This window comes from Cebus imitator, unplaced genomic scaffold, assembly GCF_001604975.1.
Source record: "Cebus imitator isolate Cc_AM_T3 unplaced genomic scaffold, Cebus_imitator-1.0 Scaffold465, whole genome shotgun sequence".
Taxonomy (NCBI): domain Eukaryota; kingdom Metazoa; phylum Chordata; class Mammalia; order Primates; family Cebidae; genus Cebus; species Cebus imitator.
The window spans coordinates 1,405,039-1,428,259 of NW_016107780.1; positions in this window are offsets into that span (position 1 = coordinate 1,405,039).

Sequence of the window (23,221 nt, forward strand, 5' to 3'; positions counted from 1 at the left end):
TCTAGTGTTTTGAATCAGACACAGAACGAGTATTGAAGTTTCTGCCACACCATCTATATTTCAGCAGAAAAGAATGGGTAGGAAAACTGTCAGATGCCTCAGTCAGAAAAACAAACTGTTCCTGGGACACTAATTATACCTATGTGTCATCATCTGGCATTGTCCCATTAAGCCATCTTGTTGAGAAAGTGATTTGGATGTGAAAGTTGGAAGTAAACACTAACAACGTTTGCCATGTCCAGTTTCCTTTTGGTTTATAGTTTGCCTAGCATAGAGTTTCAAAACTCTGTTTTCAACTAACCTGTGGGATTATGTTTAATATGTATCTCCTGCAGACAAATAAATATTAACAGGTAATTTATATCTCTTTTATAATTCTCTTTTATAATTTATAATCTCTTTTATAATTTTAATTTCATTTGTGTTGCTTTGTATTTATTTTTTCTTAGAAGTATTTAGAAATTATATATTATATTTCAATTTCTGGTATTAATATATCAGATCCTTATAATGCCAAAACGAATTATCACAAATTTAATCATTTTAAAACATACAAATGCATTTTCTTTTACTTCTGGAGGCCGGAAGTCCAAAATGTATCTTGATGAGCCTAATAAAGGTGTCAGACAGAGGTGTCCCTTCTGAGGGGCTCTAGAAAATAATTGATTCCCTGACTTTTTCCAGCCTCTAAAATCTGCATATCTTGGCTCATGTCTACTTTCACCTTCTTCAAAGCCAGCAGTGGACCATCTTCAAATATCTCTCCACCTCCTGGCTTCTGCCTCCTTCTTTCATCTTTTAAGGACACTTGCAATTACATGAGCCCACCAAGATAATTCACAAGGTCTCTAAAATGTAAAATAAAAGATAGATTTTGGAAGCAAGCTAAAACCTGGTAAAGCAACACATAATCTTTTCTCTTGCAGATTTAACCTAACCATGGCTCTAGTCAGAGCATTTTGCCACAGTGAGGGTGGCAAAAGCTCATGGACCAAGTCCATCTTACTGCCTATTTTTATGTAAATGAAGTTTTATTGGATACAGCATGAATAATCATTAATAGATCATTTGTGGCTGTCTTTGCACTAAAATGGCAGAGTTTACTTGTTACAACAAGACCATATATGCTGTAGAAAGTCTTAAATATTTGCTATCTAGTTCTTTACATAAAAAGCTTGCTGACCTCCACTTTAGAATAGTTTAATAATCTATAGTCTGTAAATTTGTAGCCAATTCTACAAACTTAATATTCAAAACTTTCATGATAAAAGCTAAATTTAGCCAATATCCAAACACTGAAGAAAATGACATTAATTCTCAAAAAAAAATAATACAAATAACAGATGCCAATCCAAAAATGACCCATATATTGGGTTTGTAAAGCTAAGACATTAAAGTAGATATCATAAATGTTCTCCATGTCATAGAAACTACAGTCTAAATAAATGAAATGATTAAAATTCTCACTGGAGAAAATAAAGCAATAAAAAGAAATTTTAGAAAGGAAAAATATTTTCGAATTATGTATATGCAGGATAGGCTCAAGAGCATAATAAAGATTAAAAAGAAAAAAACAGTAAAGTTGAAGTTAGATTATTTGAAATTATCAATTACAAATAGCAGTTAGGAAACATTTGCTTTATTACATATGTTATAATCACACAATATATTGCACATTGTTGGTAGTCAAAGAATATCAATATATTCTGTGATTATAACGTATGAAATGGGGCAAGGGAATTTAATGATTGTAACACTTCTACATTTTGTTAGCAATCAGAAAATATTAAAACTGAAAGACTATAAAATCTTGGAGATACTTATATCTCCCAAACCACCATTACAAAAATTATGTATAAAGTGTACTGCCCCCAGAGAAAAGATTAAAATGGGTTGCTAAAATATATACAAAAGATACAAAACAAGAAGGAATGAGAACTTAGGGAACAAATTATAGAGTACCAAACCACAAATAAATATCAAAATGGTAGAAATCAAGTTAAATAAATAATCCCATATATGCACATTTAACAAAATTGTTATCTGTATGCTATCTATAGGAAACTTCATAAAGAATAATATAAGGAATGTACAGAGTAGGAATTCCCAATGCTTATAGCCCTCCCACACACAAAAAGAAAAATGATGCAGGAAGTTTGCATGCCATAAAATCAAAGATGACTTCATAGAAAAATTTAAGAAGCTTTTTTTTTTAACCTGTGAAACTTCAGTCTCCCAGCTGAGTACAGCTTGGCACCAGGAGGGATCCCCTCAGTGTAACCTTTTCTGTGTAGGGAAAAGAAAAAAAAGAGGACCCTAATGGCCTTCATCACTGTGGCACATGCAGCTTTAAACACTGAGGATTCTCCCAGACTTTATCAACACTGACCTCAACTGGTGGATTAGCCCAGAGTCTGTGATACTGCACTTACAAATGAGGAGCTGCTTCTGCTCCTTCAAAATATACCCCAAAGGCTTGCCTGCCTACCTTAGACTTTGCTTTGTACCTTGAAGCAGAACTGTGACTCAGTTCTAGTCTCTGGAATAAATTATAAACAAATAAACAGACCTAAAGCAGGTTCCAGGGTCAGGTCACCTGTGTTGAATGATATAATTAGAATCTGGATTTGTTTTTCAAAGTCTCCATTTCCCTTTTCTGTTCATGGGTTAGTTGCCTTATTTTCTCTAGTTCTTCAGGAATTGCAGAACTAGAGAAAATAAATATAGTCATCCTTATGTACTCATCCTCATAATTTTCAATTAAAGGGAAAAGAGTGTCTCCTTTCCATTTAAAAATTCCCATAAAATATTGCTTTAACTAGCTAAATTTGGCTTGTGTCAAATTAATAAATGTTTGCAGCTATTACTGTATCCAGCCGGATACTGTTCTACAATTGGCTTGCTTGTATCATGTACCTCTTGGGCAAAGAGGATGGTAGAAAGTCTAACATATGAATGCAAGATTTTTGTATCACTTGAGAGAGAGCAAATATTATTTTTATAATTGTGTCAGGGTAAAAAATCATATTAATATTTAAGTCATTTCTGATTGTAATCTACATTAAATTCATGTTAATTATATACATACAAGTATGAATATGTGTACATGTGTACGTGTGTGTGTTTGTATATGTAAACATATTTTTAACATTTATTTTTATCCACAATGTAGGACAATGGCATGAATTGAGTTTCAAAATTGATTAGACATTAGATTTTAAATATTCTTACTGCAGAAACCCCATATGCAACTTAGATGACTGATATGTTAATTAGGTTGATTTAATCATTCTGCAAAATAAGTATTTATTGAAACATCTTATTGTGTCCTGTAAATATAAGCAATTATATTATTTAACAATTAAAAATAAAAATTGCTGGGTGCAGTGGCTCATGCTTATAATTCTAGAATTTTGGAAGGCCAAAACAGGCAGACTGCTTGAGCCCAGGAGTTTGAGACCAGCCTAGCTGAAACCCAGTATTCACACACACACACACACACACACAAATACAAAAGTTAGATTGGCATGGTAGCACACAGCTGTAGTCCCAGCTACTCAGGAGGCTGAGGTGCGAGGATCACCTGAAACCAGGGAGGCTGAGGCTGCAGTGAGCTGTGATGGTATCACTACTGCACTCCAGCCTAGGTAACAGAGTGAGATACTGTCTCAAAATAAATAAATAAATAAATAAATAAATAAATAAATAATGAAATACATTTTAAAAATTTGGGAGTTAATTGAGAATTTTTAGAGCTGATTGTGTGTGTTTTTTTTTTAATTTGACAAATATTTGTTTAGAACTGAAATAGCAGGGGATGCTGTGGGTCAGGATGGAATTGGCAGGGCTATATGGGAACATGCTCACATCTCTGGGTGTCTAAAAAAGCCAGTACTTTTAGGCTTTCGGTTTCCTGGAAACTAAGTAGTGAATTCAAACTTAGTCTTTCTCTTTTTCTGGGATGGGAATCTTGGTACATAGTATTCTATTGTGTAGAATTGGGACCCATATTGTAATTGTTGTGTATGTATTTTGTATTTTATTATTATTTTAAACTTTTATATGAGATATAGGGGTATAACTGTGCTAGTTTGTTACCTGGGCTTATTGTATGACACCGAGGTTTGGGTTATGAATGACTTTGTCACCGAGGTACTGAACATAATACCCAACAGTTCGTTTTTAACCTTTGCTCCCCTCCATACTTTCCCTCTCTCTCAGTCCAGGCTCAGGTAGATTCATATTATGGATATAATAACTTCTCAAATCTTTCTGGGATTCTTTATTTGACTTTTAATATTTTGCTGTTGTTTTTTATTTTACTTTTATGTATTTATCCCTTGAATTATCCATTTTCATTAGATTTTTTTTTTGTTTATTATGTCTTTTTCTCTTCCTTTAATTTCTCAAATACCTGGTGTGACAACAAGGAAGCAGTGTATATACCTTGACAGTAAAGCACATCTGTTGCCAGATTTCATTTTAGGAGAGACATACAAAGTACCAACCATCATTCTTGTGAATCAAACAATTGCAGGAAGTAGAAGACTTATATATCAACCTTAAAACTTTCCTTGGTGTTCCCCAGGCTACCAAAACAGATTGTTTAATTACTGTGGGAAAAACAAACAACATTTTTTTTTTTTCCCAGCAGCGCTAAAGTAGTGGGAGGGAATAATAGTCTACTTTGTGCGTGAGTGAGTGAGTGTGTGTGTGTGTGTGTGTGTGTGTATGCAATCACTGTTTCATTTAGAGGTGCCTATTAACACTTTTTTATTCAGTAGCATGTCTTCCATAATTCCTGATGTTGTCAGTTTCTGACCTGAGCTGTTTTCTTCAAGAAAGTTTTGCAAGGTGAAACAGCTACTTAAAGAGCCTTATGACGTTTTCTTTACCTCTGTCATCTACCACTACTGATTCCATCTGGTTTCCACTTTTCAAAAATTTATTGAGCAATTATATTTTCCTGAGTTTATATCTTTTTTAAAGTTTTACTCTAATAAGTTCTAACAGAAAAAAATGCAATAAATTCTTGTTTGCTATTGCACACTAGAATGTTTGGATTTATGTTAAGCAAAGTTTTAAAGTTTATTTTAATATTTTTCATATTTATAAATTATATATGTTTGTGAATATGTGTTTTTATAAATGTAAAATTTAAAAACATGTAGTGAAATATCTACAAATTATATGTGTGTGTGTATATATATATATATATATATATATATATACATACACACACACATATATATATAATTTAACAACACATAGATGCTTTTATTTCTAACATTCTAATACTTCTAAGGTTTCCAAAATGTAAAAGTATTTTCCATTAATAAAAAAAAGCATTCTATTCATTTCTGCTCACTTTCTACATGCAGAAAAACATAATGTGATAGGTAGATTCAAGAAGCAGAATTAGCCAGGTGCAGTGGCTCACACCTGTAATCCCAGCACTTGGTGGCTGAAGCGGGTGGATCATCTGAGGCCAGGAGTTCACGACCAGCCTGACCAACATGGTGAAACCCCATCTCTATTAAAAATACAAAATTAGCCAGCCATGGTGGTGCATGCCTGTAATCCCAGCTGCTCAGGAGGCTGAGGCAGGAGAATCGCTTGAAACCAGGAGGCAGAGGTTGCAGTGAGCCGAGATGGTACCACTGCACTCCAGACTGGGCAACAGAGCAAAACTGCATCTCAAAAAGAAATTAAAATTTAAGAAAGAAGCAGAATTTACCTTAATTCATAGGAAAGAGAAACAGAAAATGCACAATTATTATTCTGAAGGAAACAACAATAAACATGAAATGATATTAAATTACTATATATTTATATTTACTTTTAGGCTAATTATTTTATTAGTAATATATTTTCCATCTCTGTTTAAATGAGCAATTCAGAGTATGGTACAGAAATTAAAAAGGTGGTAAACATAACTTTAAAGAAAATATGTTATCTTAATTCATTTAGTGTTACTATAAAGAAATACCCAAGGCTGGGTAATTTGTAAATAATAGAGTTTTATTTGGCTCACGGTTGTGCAGGCTGTAAAATAAATATGGCACCAGCGTCTAGTTCTGTGGAGGGCTTTAGGCTGTGCTCACTCATGGCAGAAGGTGAAGCAGGGCCAGCATATGCGGAGATTACATGATGAGACAAGAAGACAGAGAAAGAGAGGGAAGAGGTACCAGGTTCTTTTTAACAATCAGCTCTCATGGGAACTAACTTACCTTCTACGCCAAGGAAGGCATTAATCTGTTCAGTAAGATCTCCCTCACTGACACCAACTCCTCTCATTAGGCCCTCACTTCCCACATTGGGGATCAAATTTCAACATGAGGTTTGCGGAGGAGAACCATCGAAACTATAGCCATATGCTTTTAAATATAGCAAAAAAAGGAAAGAGTCTGAGGGGAGAACTTCAAAAAAGAAAATGAAGTAAATGCCAAAAGGAATTTGAAAGAGGAAAAAAAACAATTAACTATTAGCCATTTAGTAAATGTTTTAGGAAAAATCATATGCTTTGTAGTAAATTACATTTATGACCTTAAGTCTTTTTAATAATGTGGAGGAAAAATAGTTAACAATTATAATTACATTAATTATAACATAAGTAATTATTTAACAGTTATAATGCTTGTATTAATGAATTGAGTGATTTTAATTATCATTATAATAACAAGCAACATATTTTATGTTAATGATGGAATCAAAACAGAGAAATTAATGTATTCTGAGTAATGAATTGCTATTAGTGGAAATAGTTGGTGTGAATATTAATGTCATAATCTCTCATTCTGATTAGAAAACTCTGGAAATTTAGGTCCGAGGCCAGAAATACTTATCAGATATTTGTTTAACAAAACACTATCAAACTTTTTCAAATAACTTACAATTTAAGAGATAGAGTGAATATCCTAAAACAGTGGATGAAAACCTGAAAATGAATTAGTACAAATAGAAAATTTATTGGGACCTTCTAATAATTTTTAATGTATTTTAATATCATATATGAAATGAACAATTAAAGGAAATTTGGATTTACCTCTCATCTTTCTGTTTTCTTTTAAAATAGACATTTAATTATAACTGTGCAGATGCATTTTATCAACCTACAATTAGAAGAAAGACCTGTCTTCATACCCCACTAATTGATTTAATTAAATGTAATTAAAATAACATGAATAATGTAATTGAAAATTATCAAGAAATTAGACATTAATAAGACCTAGACATTAACAAAACCTAGAGAGACAAAACCTGGTGACAATTATATAAATTTTACTTGGTATAATCAAAGGTCTATTGAAAAATATATGTTAAAATATAATATAATGTATACATGTCATATAATATATACTTTTATGTATTATACATAATAGTATATGTATACTATATATTCATATTGAATTTTTAATGTTCACTACTTGACAGAAATTATGTTAAACCTGTGTATTAATTTGGGGAGCTTGGCATCTTTACTATATTCAATCCTCTAACCCAAATATATAGTACGTATGTCCCTCTTCATATTTAGATTTTATTTAACTACTTATAACACCCTTTTGTAAACTTTAACAAAAAAGTTCAGTATGTTTTCTTAGATTTACCTTTGTTAGAATTAGAAATACCTAAGCATGTTTTTGAGTAAGTATAAATAATAAATGTATTTTTAATTATTATATAAACACATTCATTGCCAGTATATAGATCCAAAATCAATATCTCTATGTTGATCTTGTTATGCAGTGACTTTGTTATTGGGACTCATTATTTCTAGGAGGTTATTTTGTTTAGTTAAGTTTTCTTGAGATTTTCTTTATTGGCACTTGTGTTATTTGCACATAGACACAGAATTATTTATTCCTTTCTGCTCTGTATGTCTTTCTTTCTTTTGCTTACCTTTTTGCATAGCTTAGAATTCCCAGAACAGAGTTGAGTAAGAGCTGTGAGGGCATATGTTCTTTGTCTTCTTTCTGATCATAAGGGAGAAAATATCATACTAGTAATTTTTATTTTATTTTTTAAGAATGCTCTTTATCAAGTTGACAAAGTTTACCTTTATTTCTATTTTTCTGAGAGTTTTTATCTTGCATGAGTGTTGAATATTGGTCCTGAGTTCCTCCCTGCCCCACAGGTTGGTATGATGTTATTTTGTAAAACTTTACTATTAATGTGGTAAGTCACATTGAATGACTTTTGAATATTGAACCAGACTTGTTTGTGTCCCTGGAGTAAATATTACATGGTCATGATGTATCACTCCTTTTTTATATGGTTGTGTTATATTTACTAATACTTTGTCATGGATTATTGTATTTATATTCATAATGGGTATTAATTAGTCTGTAATTTTCTTTATTATATTTATCTTGGTTTTAATATCCAAGCTTCAGAAAACAAATTGGGCAATGTTTTCTCTATTTTTGCATTCTGAAAGAGGCTGTAGAACTGGTGTTAATTCTTTAAGTCATTGGTAGTACTCTCTACTTAAATGATGAGCCATAAAGGTTTCTTTCTGGGGAGTTGTTATCTCAACTGCCTTAGTAGTTATACAGCTATTTAAATTATTTATTTCTTGTTGGATAATTTATAGCAATTTTTATTTTTCAAGAAATTGCTTCATTTTGTCTTGGTTGTCAAATCTATGTGTATAGAGGCCTCTGTAGCAGTCCCTTATTATCCTTTTGAAGACTGGTTTCATTCCTGATATTGGTGTATTGGCATTTTGTATTTCCCCAACTCCTGCTCCCTTCTATCTCTGACAGTTTTGGTTTTCTTCATGATTTTATCTATTTTTTTCTATATCCAATTTCTGTTTATATCTTTATTCTTAACTTTTTGTGCACAATTATTTGGGATATTTTGTTCTTTTTTTAAAAGTCTTGAGACCAGAGCTTAGACGATTGACTTTAGACTTTTTCTCTTTTCTAACATAAACATTTAGTGTTATAAATTGTCCTAGTGTGGCTGGGCAGGTGACTCCCACCTCTAATCCCAGCACTTTGGGAGGCCGAGGCAGGCAGATCATGAGGTCAAGAGATCGAGACCATTCTAGCCAACATGGTGAAACCCCCTCTGTACTAAGTCCCAGCTACTTTGGAAGCTGAGGCAAGAGAATTGTGTGAACCCAGGAGGTGGAAGTTGCAGTGAGCCAAGATAGAGCCACTACATTCCAGCTTGGCCAACAGAACAAGACTGTCCTTCCCAAAAATAAAAATAAGAAATAAAATAAAAATAAAAAATAAATTGTCCTAGTGCTTTAGCTTATCCCAGTGACTTCGATATTTTGTATTTTCATTTTTTTTTTTCTGTGCAATGTGTTCTTCTCTTGAGATGGTCTCTTTGAACTATAGATTATATAGAAGAAAGGTATATAGTTGCTAAAAGTTTGAAGATTGTCTTTTTATCTTTTTGTTACTGATTTCTAGATTGTTTCCACAGTAGTAAGACAATATAATCTGTATGCTTTTAATTTTTCCAAATTTTGTTGAATTTGTTTTATGTTCAGGATACTGTCTTTCTTAGCACATATTCCATAGGCACATATTCCAAAAGTCAGTATCCTATTCTTGCTGGGTGGAGTGTTCTATAGATATCACTAAGAGCCTGCTGGGCTCTTCTGTTTTCTTGCTTTTCTCACTTGTTTTATCATTGAGTGAGATAACTCATTTATTATACATAGGTTTGTCTTTTTCTCCTTTTGGCGCTATCGTATTTTTATTCACATAATTTGCTGTTCTGTGGCTTGTTTCACATGTGGAATTGACATTTTTTTGGCTATATTGCCATTTTTAAATTACTACATAAAATCTCTTTCTGGTAATATTCTTTGCTCTAAAGTCTACTTTACCTTATATTAGTAGCCATCCCTGCTTTGTTTTGAAATGATCACATAATATACTTTTTCCATCTTTTTGTTTTCAAGCTATGCATATCATATTTGAAGTAAGGTTACTGAAGACTGTGTATCACTGGGCAATATTTTTCAATCAACTATGCCAACTCCTATCCTGAATTGTCTCGGCTATTCAGAGAATTTTCAGTTAATTTAATGGATATGTTAGAATTTAGTACTGACATTTTATTTTAGTTTTCTGTTTGTTTTCTTTGTTTTTAATTTCTTTGGTTTAGATTGTTTGCCTTGTTGTAGGTAACTTGAACAATGTTTTAAGATTTCATTTTGGGCTGGGCGTGGTGGCTTACGCCTATAATCCCAGCACTTTGGGAGGCTGAGGTGGGTGGATCACTAGGTCAAGAAATCAAGACCATCCTGGTCAACATGGTGAAACACCATCTCTACTAAAAAAAAAAAAAAAATACAAAAATTAGCTGGGCATGGTAGTGCAGCATATAGTCCTAGCTGCTCAGGAGGCTGAGGCAGGAGAATTGCTTGAACCCAGGGGGCGGAGGTTGCGGTGAGCTGAGATCACGCCATTGCACTCCAGCCTGGGTAACAAGAACGAAACGCTGTTTCAAAAAAAAAGAAAAAAGATTTCATTTTGATTTATGTGTAGTGCATTTCAGTGTATCCTTTCACCAGGATATTCTTAATGCTCCCCTCAGTCTGTCTAAAATTTAAATATGTTTCTTCCTGACTATGGATCCTTGATATCCCTTTTCTTATAGAGAATTAACTTAGAAAATCTTTCCATTGTATTTTTTCTACATATTTCAAATGTAAATCATCTCCCAGCTCCATGACAGTTTTACCATCCAGGAATATCTTTTATAAGGATCTGGAAGCCATCCTTTCGAAATGTAATCTTCAAGTTAGATAGCATACATATTATCTTCCAGTCTATAGGAAGTTAGGAGCTTAAATTCTCTAAGTGCCAATTAGCAAACTCAAGTTGCCAATCACATTGGCCAACTTCCCCCCTAATATCCTCCAGAACTTTTCCACTACCTCGCCCCAGTGCTTAATGACTCTCCTGCCTTTTGTATCAACAGAGGTAAGTTTGATCTCTCTCCTAATGCAATAGTCTCCCTACTTTATCGCAATAGTTTTGAATAAAGCCTTCCTTGTCATTTTTAACAAGTATCTGGTCCAGTTTCTCTTTGAAGCTTTATATAGCTTTTACAGTGGTTGCTCTAGGTATTTTGTATATAGATAGGTAAATAGACAAAACAACACAGTCTATTGATGTTGCTACTTTACCAGTTCAAAGGAAGTATAAAAACCCTAATCTCTTTATGTCAGTTTACCCTCCTTATTTATAAATTTTAAAAATATTTTCTCTAGGTTACATTTGTAATCACATCAATAAATATTACTATTTGTCTTTCAATAAGCAAATAAATTTAGATAAGAACAGAAAGGAAATCTATTGTATTTACCTATAAATTTATTTACCATATTTTTTTCCTTTTTCATGTTCTAATTTTACTTTATTGTTATCCGTCTGTCTAGAAAACTATATTTAGCCATTTTTAGCATAGATTTGCTGGAAGAAAATTCTCTTCGTTTAACTTTTTCTGAGAATGTCTTGATTATCTCTCCATCCTAAAGGTTATTTTTGTCTGACATGGGATTCTGAGTTGACACTTGAAAAATGTTGTGCTGCTTCCTCTGTCCTTCATGGGTTTTAATGAGAAATCCACTGTCACTTGAACCATATTCCCCTTAAGGTGTAATTTCTCTTTCATTGTTTCCCAGTGTTTTTCTTTGTGTTTAGTTTTCAGAAGTTTGACTATGCTGTGTCTTGGTGTAGAATCTTTTGAGTTTATCCTAGTTGGTGTTTGCTCTGCTTCTTGACTCTGTAGGTTTATGTTTTGCCAAATTAGGGAACTATATTAGGTCCATTCTTTCATTGCTTTAAAGAAACATCTGAAGTTGTGTAATTTATAAAGAAAAGACATTAATTGGCTCACAGTTCTGCAGTCTGGACAGCAAGCATGGCACCGGCCTCTGCTCAGCTTCTGGGGAGGCCTCAGGAAACTTAAAATCAAGGTGGGTAGTGAAGGGGAAGCCGGCATATCATGTGGCCAGAGTAGGGGCAAGAGAGATCAAGGGAAGTTGCTACAGACTTTTTTAATAAGCAGATTTTACAATAACTCACACACTATCACAGGAACAGCACCAACAGGATGGTGCTAAACTAATTATGAGAAACTGCCCCCATGATCCAGTCACCTTTCACCAGGCCTCACCTCCAGCATTAGGGATTACAATTCAATATGAGATCTGCGCAGTGACACAGAGCCAAACCATACCAGAAACTTCTCATCCATTAGTCTTTTGAATAATTTGTGTAGCTGAAAGACACAAATATTAAAACTTTTGCTATAGCTCTATGGTCTCTGAGGCTCTATTCAGTTTTTTAAGCCTATTTTCTCTCTTAAACTCAGATTATGTAATTTCTATTGTTCTATCTTCAAATTCACTTAATTATTTATTTGTTTTTTTCTGTTTTTTCCATTCTGGTGTTGCACCTATACACTGAGGTTTTATTTGCTTGTTTTTTAAATCAGTTATTGTATTTTGTTGGAACTGTATTTCTTTCCTGAGATTACTTTTTTCATTCATTTCAGATACTTTTGTAATTAGTTATCATGGCATTTTTATGATGGATGTTTTAAAATGTCTTGGTTAGATAATGCTAACATCATTATTATCCTGGTGTTGGCCTCTATTGACTGTCTTCTTTCATTCAGTTTGATATTTCTTTTCTTGCATTGCTATAAACAGTTTGAGATCTTTATGAATTTTAGGACAAATGATTGTTTTTTGATATGGTTTGGCTCTGTGTTCCAACTAAAATCTCATCTCCAATTGTAATCCCCACATGTTGATGGCAGAACCTGGTGGGAGGTGATTGGATACTGGGGAAGTTCCTCCATACTGTTCTAATGATACTGAGGGAGTTCTCACAAAATGTGATGGCTTTACAAGTGACAGTTTCCCATGTGCACAATCTCTCTTGCAGCAATGTAAGACACCCTTAAGGTGTCATTGTTTTACCTTTGCCTTCCACCATAATTATAAGTTTCCTGAACATGTGGAACTGTGAGTCAATTAAACCTATTTTGTTTGTAAATTACCCAGTTTCGGGTAGTATCTTTATAGCAGTATGGAAAGGGACTAATACACTTATTAAAACTTTAACATTTTAAGTATGAGGTAATGAGGCTCTGGACTATGTTTTAAATTTCTGTTTTAGCTGTTTCTCTCTAACACCATTCTTAGAAATAAAAGGGGCCTGCTGCCTCATGACCATGAGGAGGTTTGAAAGTCTGTAGTTCCCACTCAGCCTACGTTGACACCAAACAAGGAGTGCCTGTTGTCATGACTTCGTGTAGGTGGGGTTCTAGCTCTCCATCAGGCCTTTGATGATATACTATCATTGGCCGGGAGGTTTAGGAGTATATCATTAATAAATCCCATGGATACTTTGGGGAAAGTAGCCTCATAACTGTTGTAAATATGACTCTTTGGCTGGTCTTTCAGACACTGTCAGTGGCGTGAGGGAAGGGTTACCTTCTTACTGACAAGTAGGTTTGAAAGCCCAAGCTTTTCATGCAGTCCCCACTGACATCACAAGGGTGGTCATGTTATTGCCTGGCTGAGATGGAAAATCTGGCTCCTTACTAGGCTTTCTCTCTTATCATCCCAGCACAAGAGCTGAGAAGCTTCATTATCGCATGAGGATGCTAGAAGTCTAAGCTGCCACTGGGAATTTGCTATTATTATTGGGGGTGAGAACACCATTTTTTTGTTTGTTTATTTGCTTGTTTTTATTTTTCTGTGTTCTTTGTTAGAGTAAAGCTGTTTTGTCTAAGTTTACTTTCTTAATAGGCCACCCTTTTCTTGAAACTTTGGCTATAAATGAAAGCTTTTAGGGGAGACTTGGCTGCATGTATTGGTATTTTTCAGTGTTAGCATCTTCAGCTACAAGTCTGGAAAATACAAGGCAAAACAAACAACAACAACAACAAAAAAGGAAAAACCAGGAACTGACAACCATGCATTTCTTTGGGTATTAATATCTCTAGCCATTCTCCCTTTTTCTACCTTTTAGAGTCTCATTATGTTTGTTTTTTATTTGATACCCAGGATCTTTAGGTGCATTTAATATGAAAAAGAGGAAAAATGTGTTTACTTCATTTTATCGGAAGCAGAAGTCCCCAGTTTTTTAATTAATTTAATTTGTTTATTATAATCTTTCTTTAGATTGCAAATTTCCCTTATTGTATGAGGCTGTTGATTCTGTGTGGTTGGAATATGTACAGTGAACAGGCAAGGTGCTGGTGTTTTTAACACATGACCCCTAAATGACAGAAAACTCTTTTCTGGGTTTATTTTTTTATTTTATTGTGTGTGTGTGTGTGTGTGTGTGTGTGTGTGTGTGTGTGGTGTTAAGTTTCACTTGGATTTAGATTTCTGTACCAAGAAGAATCAGTCAAAAAAAGGGGGCAAAGTCTCATCATACATAATTGCCATTGAAGTGCCAATAATACACATGGGAATTGGTCAGGTTTCTGCTATAATAAAAGTGCATAGCAAATCGCACCCCAGCAACAACAAATATGTTTTTTTTTCTTGTTCCTTGATCAGTAGATGAAATAGATTGGTTCCAGGCCAAGTCTGCTAAGGTTCTGCTCCACATATCTCAGCATAGGCCTTGCAGCAAGATATGTTCTTCTCATAGAGACAGTGGAAGTACCCAAGGAGACCAAGCCAAAAAGCCCAAGCACACTTAAAGTTTCTATTTGTGTCACATTGTATAACATTGTACCATCAAATGCAACATGAATAAGACAAGGAAACACACTCTGTAACTGCAGTCAGAGACACTCTGATGTTAAATTGCAAAGATACTGAATACGTAATTCTGTATTGGTGAGATAATAAAAACTGAGAAAAAAAATAGTCACTCTAACACATTTAGTCTTATGTCTAGAAGTGAGAAAGTAATTCTGACTGAAAAATCTTCCCTTTTAATATCTGTTCCACCAAAACAAAAGTAAATTATAACATCAGGACAGTTACTGAATGTGTAACCACTTGGAAATTCTAAAGAATCTTTCAAATGCAAAGTGTATTCTTAAAAATATAAAAATAATAACTAACATATAGATAAAAGCATTGATTATTACATCTACCAACATATTTTAATTTAGATAGGGATCTCTAGAAGTAACCAAGGGAAAAAGTATTTGCAAGAGAGCATGATGTATGATACTAAATTGCCAAAGCCAATACCATTAATTTGTAATAAAATAAAATGGAAATTTGTCAGTTACTTAATTTGGCTAATTACACTTATCAAACTTACATGAACTCCCTAATTCCTAAAGCTTTACTTCACTTATTATTGTGAACACCCAAATGAGGCACATTCTATATTAAAAGGCATATCTAATTCACACTGTGTAGAATAGCTCTTTAAAGAAATAGCCAAAGTTTATATTGACATGCAGAAAATGAAGTGGAAAATTGGGATAATTATTTAGATAAGTCATGTGAAAAATAATATTAACCCTTAACTCAGTTACTTGAAATACTAGAAAATTTAAATGAATCCTAAAAGAGCAGAATAAGTGTTTCAAATCTCTTAGCCAATTTCTAATAAGTTTATGCCACAGTATATCATGATTTGGAAAGAAAAATATATCGATAGTTTGTGATGCTATAGATCTTGTATGTGAAACATGTTTTCACTTGACTTCCCTACTTTGTTGCTATTGAGAATATTTTCTCAGTTAAAAGCTCCATAATTTTAACTGTTTCTAAATCTTTTGGGCTTAGGATATGCACATTTAAAGAAGTGACAGGGATAGCTTTGCTGTTATTAGATAAGGTTTATAGACTGCCTTATTTTTATACTTTTGGGCTGCGATATTACATATTAGACAAAAAACTCTTTCTCAGCCTGAATTAATGAAGCATACCACCACCTTTTAGACAATTCTGTCAAACTAGGAAATACTGATGACCTATTATGGTAAAACTAATACAATTACTAAGTTCTACAAATGGAAACTAAAAGACCACTTCCAAGTCTTGTTTATTTAACAATAACAGCTAATGTACACTGTGTAATTCATATATTTCTAATATTGCAGTAGTTGCTTTACAGGTACTATATCTTTAAATTCTTTCAAAAATCTGATCAGCTAAATTCAATTACAACGAATGTCTAGATAAAAAGAAGAAGGCTTAGAGATATTGACACTATAGCAAGATCCATTCAGCACATAAAGGGAAGAATGCAAATAGCATTCATTTAGAACCTTAAATTCAATTCCATATTTTATGTAGTTTCTCATGTGTGTAATAGATGATTGGAAGGAGCTAGATGATTTAATATGAGAAAAGATTAAATTATGTGTTTTTTTTTAATTTCATGTCTAGAATGTTTAGAACATTTAGAATGTCTCCTGAAACAATAAATTGTGTGCTGATGGTAGCTTATTTGGAAAGTGATCCCAGGAAGAATAATGGAAAAAAATGGTTCAGTGAGTCAGAAGAACGATGTCCAGAAAAAAAATGTTATTTTATTAAATTCTCTGGTGTTAGGGATAACTGGGACTCAGTTTCATTGGGTATAATCCCAGGAACCTTGTGGAATGTTCCTCAGATGTGAATCACCAAAGAATGAGAAGTCCAAATCCTTTATCAAACACCCTTTTCCCTGGTTGAGGTTTACCTCTATGGGCATTAACTACTCTGAGCTAAATCGATACTATGCATATTCTAAGTGGCTTTTTGCGTCTCTGGAGAAATTAAGACTCTACAGTTTAATCTTAACATAGAATAAATTAATGCCATGTATATCATATATATACATTTCACTTGGGCATCCAATATATATTTATTAAGTTAGGCATCAAGCTGGAGGCTGTATAATCCAGATATGATCTCTAATAAAACTTGTAATTTAAATGAGGAGTTCTGTAAATTTAAGCTGAAAACTGGTAAGTTTTATAAAGGTGGAATGAGAATGCTATGTTACTGAGGAACTATATAAAGTAGCAGGAGGTCACTTTACAAATAAGTGATTTTCTAATGCCTCGCTGAAAAAGTGAGTTCTATGCTGATTCCTGAAGGAGGGGAAACATCGAATCATATGAAAGATTAGGGGAAAATTATTCCATGCAGACTGAATATTATGGAAAGATAGAAGGCAAAGTGATGGTTTTGTTTGTTTGTTTGAGACAAAGTCTCACTGTGTTGCCAGGCTGGAGTGCAGTGGCACAATCTGAGCTCACTGCAACCTCTACCTTCCACATTCAAGAGATTCTCCTGCCTCAGCTTCTGGAGTAGCTGGGATTACAGGTGTACGCCACCATGCTCAGCTAAATTTTCTGTTTTTAATAGAAAAGGGGTTTCACCATGTTGGCCAGGATGGTCTTGATCTCTTCACCTCATGATCGTTGGACTGGGCCTCCCAAAGTGCTGGGCCTCCACACCCAGCCAAGCTCCACCCTCCCCCCTCCCATTTCCCGTCTTCCCCCCTCCTTCCCTTCCCTCCCCCTCCCCTCCCCTCCCCTCCCCTTCCCTTCCTTCCCTTCCCAACTGGAGGCTCACTCTGTCGCCCAGGCTGGAGTGCAGTGGTGTGATCTCGGCTCACTGCAACCTCCACCTCCTGGGTTCAAACAATTCTCCCTGCCTTGGCCTGCTGAGTAGCTGGGACTACAGGTGCCCGCCACAACACTGGCTAATTTTTTTATTTTTATTTTTTAGTAGAGACAGGGTTTTGTCATGTTGGCCAGGCTGGTCTCGAACTCCTGACCTCAGGTGATCTGCCTGCATCCAGCTTCCAAAGTGCTGGGATTACAGCGGTGAGCCACCATGACAAGCCCATAGGCAGAGTTTGGCCTGAGCTCAATGTGTTCTAGAAACTGAAGGAAGTTTGGTAAGATTAGAATTAGTGACTGACAGGTAAGAACAGTACACTGTAAGGTAGGAACAGTGGGTGAGAGGTTTGGCATTCATTGTTAAGTGCTGTGGGAGCCACTGAATGCTTTTTAAGCAGGGAAGCAGTTTGATGTGTTTCTAAACACAGGGCTCTAAAACTCTCAAGTTGGCAGTACTGAAAATAAAATCATATTGGAAGAAGAAAATGTAATTCTGAGAGTGCAGAGGAAAATTGATTAAAATATAATGCATGTTTCAAAATGAAATATCAAATTGATAAGATTTATAAAGACTGTCTTTTATTTCTTTACTCATGAATTATCTAACGTGTACTTCCGAAGGGATTTGGATGAATTATCAAGGAAAGACAAGATAACTATTTTGCCAAACAGATAAACAGATTTTACCTCAAATATGAATTAAAACCCTATTTATCTATATATATACAGTTTGAGTGCAAGATAACTGTGAATAATCTAGCTGGATTTTAACAGTCCATGTCTGAAGACGTTGACATTAATTATTAAAAAAGTGTATCAAAAAGTAAGAGATAACTTTCACTGATTTTAAACTATTACTTAATTATTTAAAATGTTACGACAAGTTAAAGACTTAAAAGGTTTAGATAAATACGTTATAAATTTTTAAATGTTTTTATTTTGAACTTTGGGGAGAATGAAAGAAAATATCTAAATTAAATTTATCTAAAAATCTTTGATATAAACCTGAGATTATGGTATGAAAGCATAATTCATGAAAGACCTAACTTTGTTAGACACATAGATAAGACATTTACCATTTTTCTTTCAACATTAAATGGAATATGAAAATTTATAAAAAGCCAAACTAAAAAAAAAAAAAAAGTAGAATTACATAAACTATTTCAGAAACTTGAATAATTTATGGATACAATTTTTCTGAGAAAGGGAGCTAATTTGAAACCTTCTGAACATTCTTACCTCATAATAATTTTGGGCTTATTTTTTTATTTTATTCACTTTTTAAGCATGTTTCTCTTTAATTTCAACAATCAACTATAAAACAATAGAAGGAAGAATAGAACTTCAAGGTGCAGTTATGGTGAAAAAATTTTGGAAAGTTTGACAAACGTATAGATGAGTAGTAACAGACTTAGTAGAACTAGAAAATATCAAATCATTAAGTAGATATAAAGGAAGATTTAAAAAAATAGCCTGAACTCTAAAGCAGAATCCTCAAAAGATTAAGAAAATACCAGTACCTGGAATGAGAAAATGGAGATAACTAAAGAAGAATTGAAATGTATTTAAGACATTTGATCCTAAAATTTCCTTCCGAACTCATTTCACTGGTGTATTGCTTTTCCCCAGAAAGCTGAAGATTTACTGATTGGAGAGGGAAAAGCAGAGAATCTATCCACTGGGTGACCACAGCCAGAGTTGAGAACATGAGTACAGTATCTAAAACAAGGGAATTTAGCAATTGCGAAAATATCATATGCTGAATGCAGAGTTCCTAGCATTTTATGCTGAGTGCTAGGGACTCTAAGCATTATAGAACCACTCTAGCATTATTTTATTTTATTTTATTATTATACTCCACACAGGTTTGTTATATAGGTATACACGTGCCATGGTGGTTTGCTGCATCCATCACCTCATCAACTACATTAGGTATTTCTCCTAGCTAGGTTTTCTATATGGTAATTGTGAAAAAATATAATTGTATTGTTAAATTACTGCAATAAACCGAATGTGAGAATGAAAGGTGACATGAAATCAACATATTACATTATGTTGTAGATATTTGCATTGTACATCTAATGTAAAAAAATCACAAGTATGGCCAGGTTCAGTGGCTCATGCCTGTAATCCCAGCACTTTGGGAGGCCAAAGCAGATGGATCATGAGGGTAGGTGTTCGAGATCATCCTGGCCAACATGGTGAAACCCCGTTTCTTCTAAAATACAAAAAATTAGCCAGGCCTGATTTTGTGTGCCTGTAATCCCTGGTACTCGGGATGCTGAGGCAGGGGAATCACTTGAACCCAGGAGGCGGAGGTTGCAATGAGCTAAGATTGTGCCACTGCCCTCCAGCCTGGCGACGAAGCAAAACTGCTTTTCAAAAAAAAAAAAAAAGAAAGAAAGAAATCAAGTACACACGAATCATAAAAATATCCAGATCCAAATTGTAGGCTCTTTGTTCTCTTCTTATACTTTTTAAAGTATGTTATTAGCCTTGGGATAATTTAATAGGCAAATATGTATATAAGTTTCCTTCAAATTCCTTTTTTTCAGAGACAAGTTCCAACTCTGTCACCCATGCTGAACTGCAATGGTACAATCCTAGCTCACAGCAGCCTCAAACTTCTGAGCTCCAGTGATTTTCCAGGTAAATAAATAATTTGGCATATAAAACAGGTATATTAAAGGAGGAAAACTGAACTAATAAAGAAGAAGCATAAAGGTAAATATTTATAAAAACTCGGTTTATATTTAGGATTCATAATTATTTTTTATAATTAAAAACAATTTACAATCACAAAACTGAGATTAGAAGGGCTTAGGTATTTCATATGTAATAAGTGTTTATTACTTCTGAAGAAAAGTCCTGATACATGTAATATTATATTCCCTCATTAGAAATTGACTACGTGTTTCTTTCCAAATAATACATTTTCTTTTCATAAAGTCATTTTCCTAGATGAAAATCTGAATACTATCAGAAATAAAAAAGTGCCTATTTTAAAAATAAAGATATATCACTATTTTTAAATAATCAATTTGAATTTTCTGGGGGAAATTGCTTCATTGCTACAATTCACATCTGTCAAAAATTGCTAGTTTCTCTAGAAGGAAAAACAAAACTGAAAGATTTGAAGGCAGTCTCTGTATAGGAATATTCAATTATATTCTTCTTCTCACTCTGGTCAATCTTATCCTAAATTGTCATTTAAAGTCGTATAATTCTGATAACCTATGACATTTAGGCACACTTTGGTTAAACATTAACATACAAGAAATATCATAATATTCACTATTTTTATAAAATATACAAACTTTATTCTTGAAAATTGTATGTGAAATTCATAAATTTTTGTTATATCTTCAGTTTTTAATGTTAGTTAATTTCTGTCAAATGTTTAGGAGTTTTTGATACACTGCAAAGTTAGTATTTTCAAAAAATATGTATACCTGATATCACAGGGTGTAATATTAAGAACTATAGTTGAATATGAATTTAGAATTTTCAGTACAACAAATCACCCAGTATATTCCAGTTTTGGTTAAAGCACACTGAAAATCTGTGACCACATTTTTTTAAATATAGAAGATATTGAAAATTCTTAAAGGAAAGCTAAACAAAGGGTATGTGGGTAGTGGATGTGATTTTAAAGAGTTGTTATAAGAACATATCATTGATATCGACTTTGCTTGATAGCTGGGCCCTTAAGAATCATGGAATACATTTCATGTGACCTGTGTAAAGTAACAGCATCTTATGGAAATGCTTTTATTCCCATCAATATTGCATGTTGAAACTAAAGTATTTTTACAGTAATAGGCTAAAATATGCTTAGAAAACAAAACAAATTTCGTTATCACCACACAATTGACTGAGTCTACCTGTTATATCCCATAGTGAGGGATAGTGAAGAGTCATAGGTTTCGCAACTTAAAAATCTATTTCAACTAGGCATTATTTCGACTCAAAGACGTACAGACTGGTATCTGACTCTGAGATGACTGCCCTTAACATTAAAAAAAAAAATAGAAAGGGTTGTTTTATCCTCTGGGAAGAATACATAAATCATACCAAATACAGGAGGATAACACTAAGGTTTAGGTTTCTTATTATGATATTGATTCAAAGTTGATAAAGAATAATATATTTGAAGAGCCTGTTAAGATAGCTTTGCTCATATGGTTTCAAACAATCCCTGTGAGAATTGTCCCTGTCAAGATGCAGCGCTTTGGAAGCCAAGTCAATTACCTTATTGGAAACTCAATATAGTATGCTATCTAATGCTGTTAGGGAGAAACACTACCTGCGGTTTTCCAGTTTTTGTGATGGTGAAAGATCAGCAAAAGAGGAGAGAGAGAAGTCAGAATATAGTTGCAGCCATATTTCTAAGTATATCCCTGCCAAGCACACAGCAGCAGGCAAGGCCCAAGCCAAGGCCTGTTAGACAGATTTATCCAGTAAAATATGGCAAGCCACTTTTAGATCCAAACAATTTATTACTTGGCCAAAAAAAGGAAGAACAGCAAAAGGAGACAATGCACTGTGCTCTTTGTTCCCCACACTCAAAAGTGTAAAACTCAAAGACAAACAGCTAGTTGACAATGCAGTGAAGGACACCCTGTTCTTGAGGAGTCAATGCTAGAAAGCCATTAAGTTTGTTTACAGACTGCAGCTTAAACCTAAGGGGCACAGAGCAGAAAGCCTCATCCCTCATTAGAACCTGGGAGATAATGAGGAATGGAGGCATGGCAGCCTCCAATGAGATATAAGAAGGTGAGCAGATATGACCTCATGGGATTTTCTCATAGCCTTTTATAAGAAGACTTTTTATTATTATTATTATACTCTAAGCTCTGGGGTACATATGCAGATCATGCAGGTTTGTTACACAGGCATACACATGCCATCGTGGTTTGCTGCATCCGTTCTCCTGTCATCCATTAGGTATTTCTCCTAATGTTAGCCCTCCCCAATCCCCTCTACCCATTGCTATTGCTCTCCTAGCCCCCCCCCCACACCCCAACAGGCCCTGATGTGTGATGTTCTCCTCTATGTGTCCATGTGTTCTCATTGTCCAATACTCACTTATGAGTGAGAATGTGCAGTGTTTGGTTTTCTGTTCTTGTGTCAGTTTGCTGAGAATGATGGTTTCCAGCTTCATCCATGTCCCTGCGAAGGACATGAATGCATCCTTTTTTATGGCTGCATTGTATTCCATGGTGTACATATGCCACATTTTTTATAAAGTCTATCATTGATGGGCATTTGCATTGGTTCCAAGTCTTTGCTATTGTAAACAGTGCTGCAATGAACATACGTGTGCATGTGTCTTTATAATAGAATGCTTTATAATCCTGTGGGTATGTACCCAGTAATGGGATTGCTGGGTCAAATGGAATTTCTATTTCTAGATTCTCAAGGAATCACCACACTGTCTTCCAAAATGGTTGAACTAATGTACACTCCCACCAACAGAGTAAAAGCATTCCTATTCTCCACATCCTCTCCAGCATCTGTTGTCTACTGATTTTTTTAATGATTGCCATTCTAACTGGTGTGAGATCGTATTTCATTGCGGTTTCCATCTGCATTTCTCTAATGACCAATGATGAGATTTTTTTCATGTGTTTGTTGG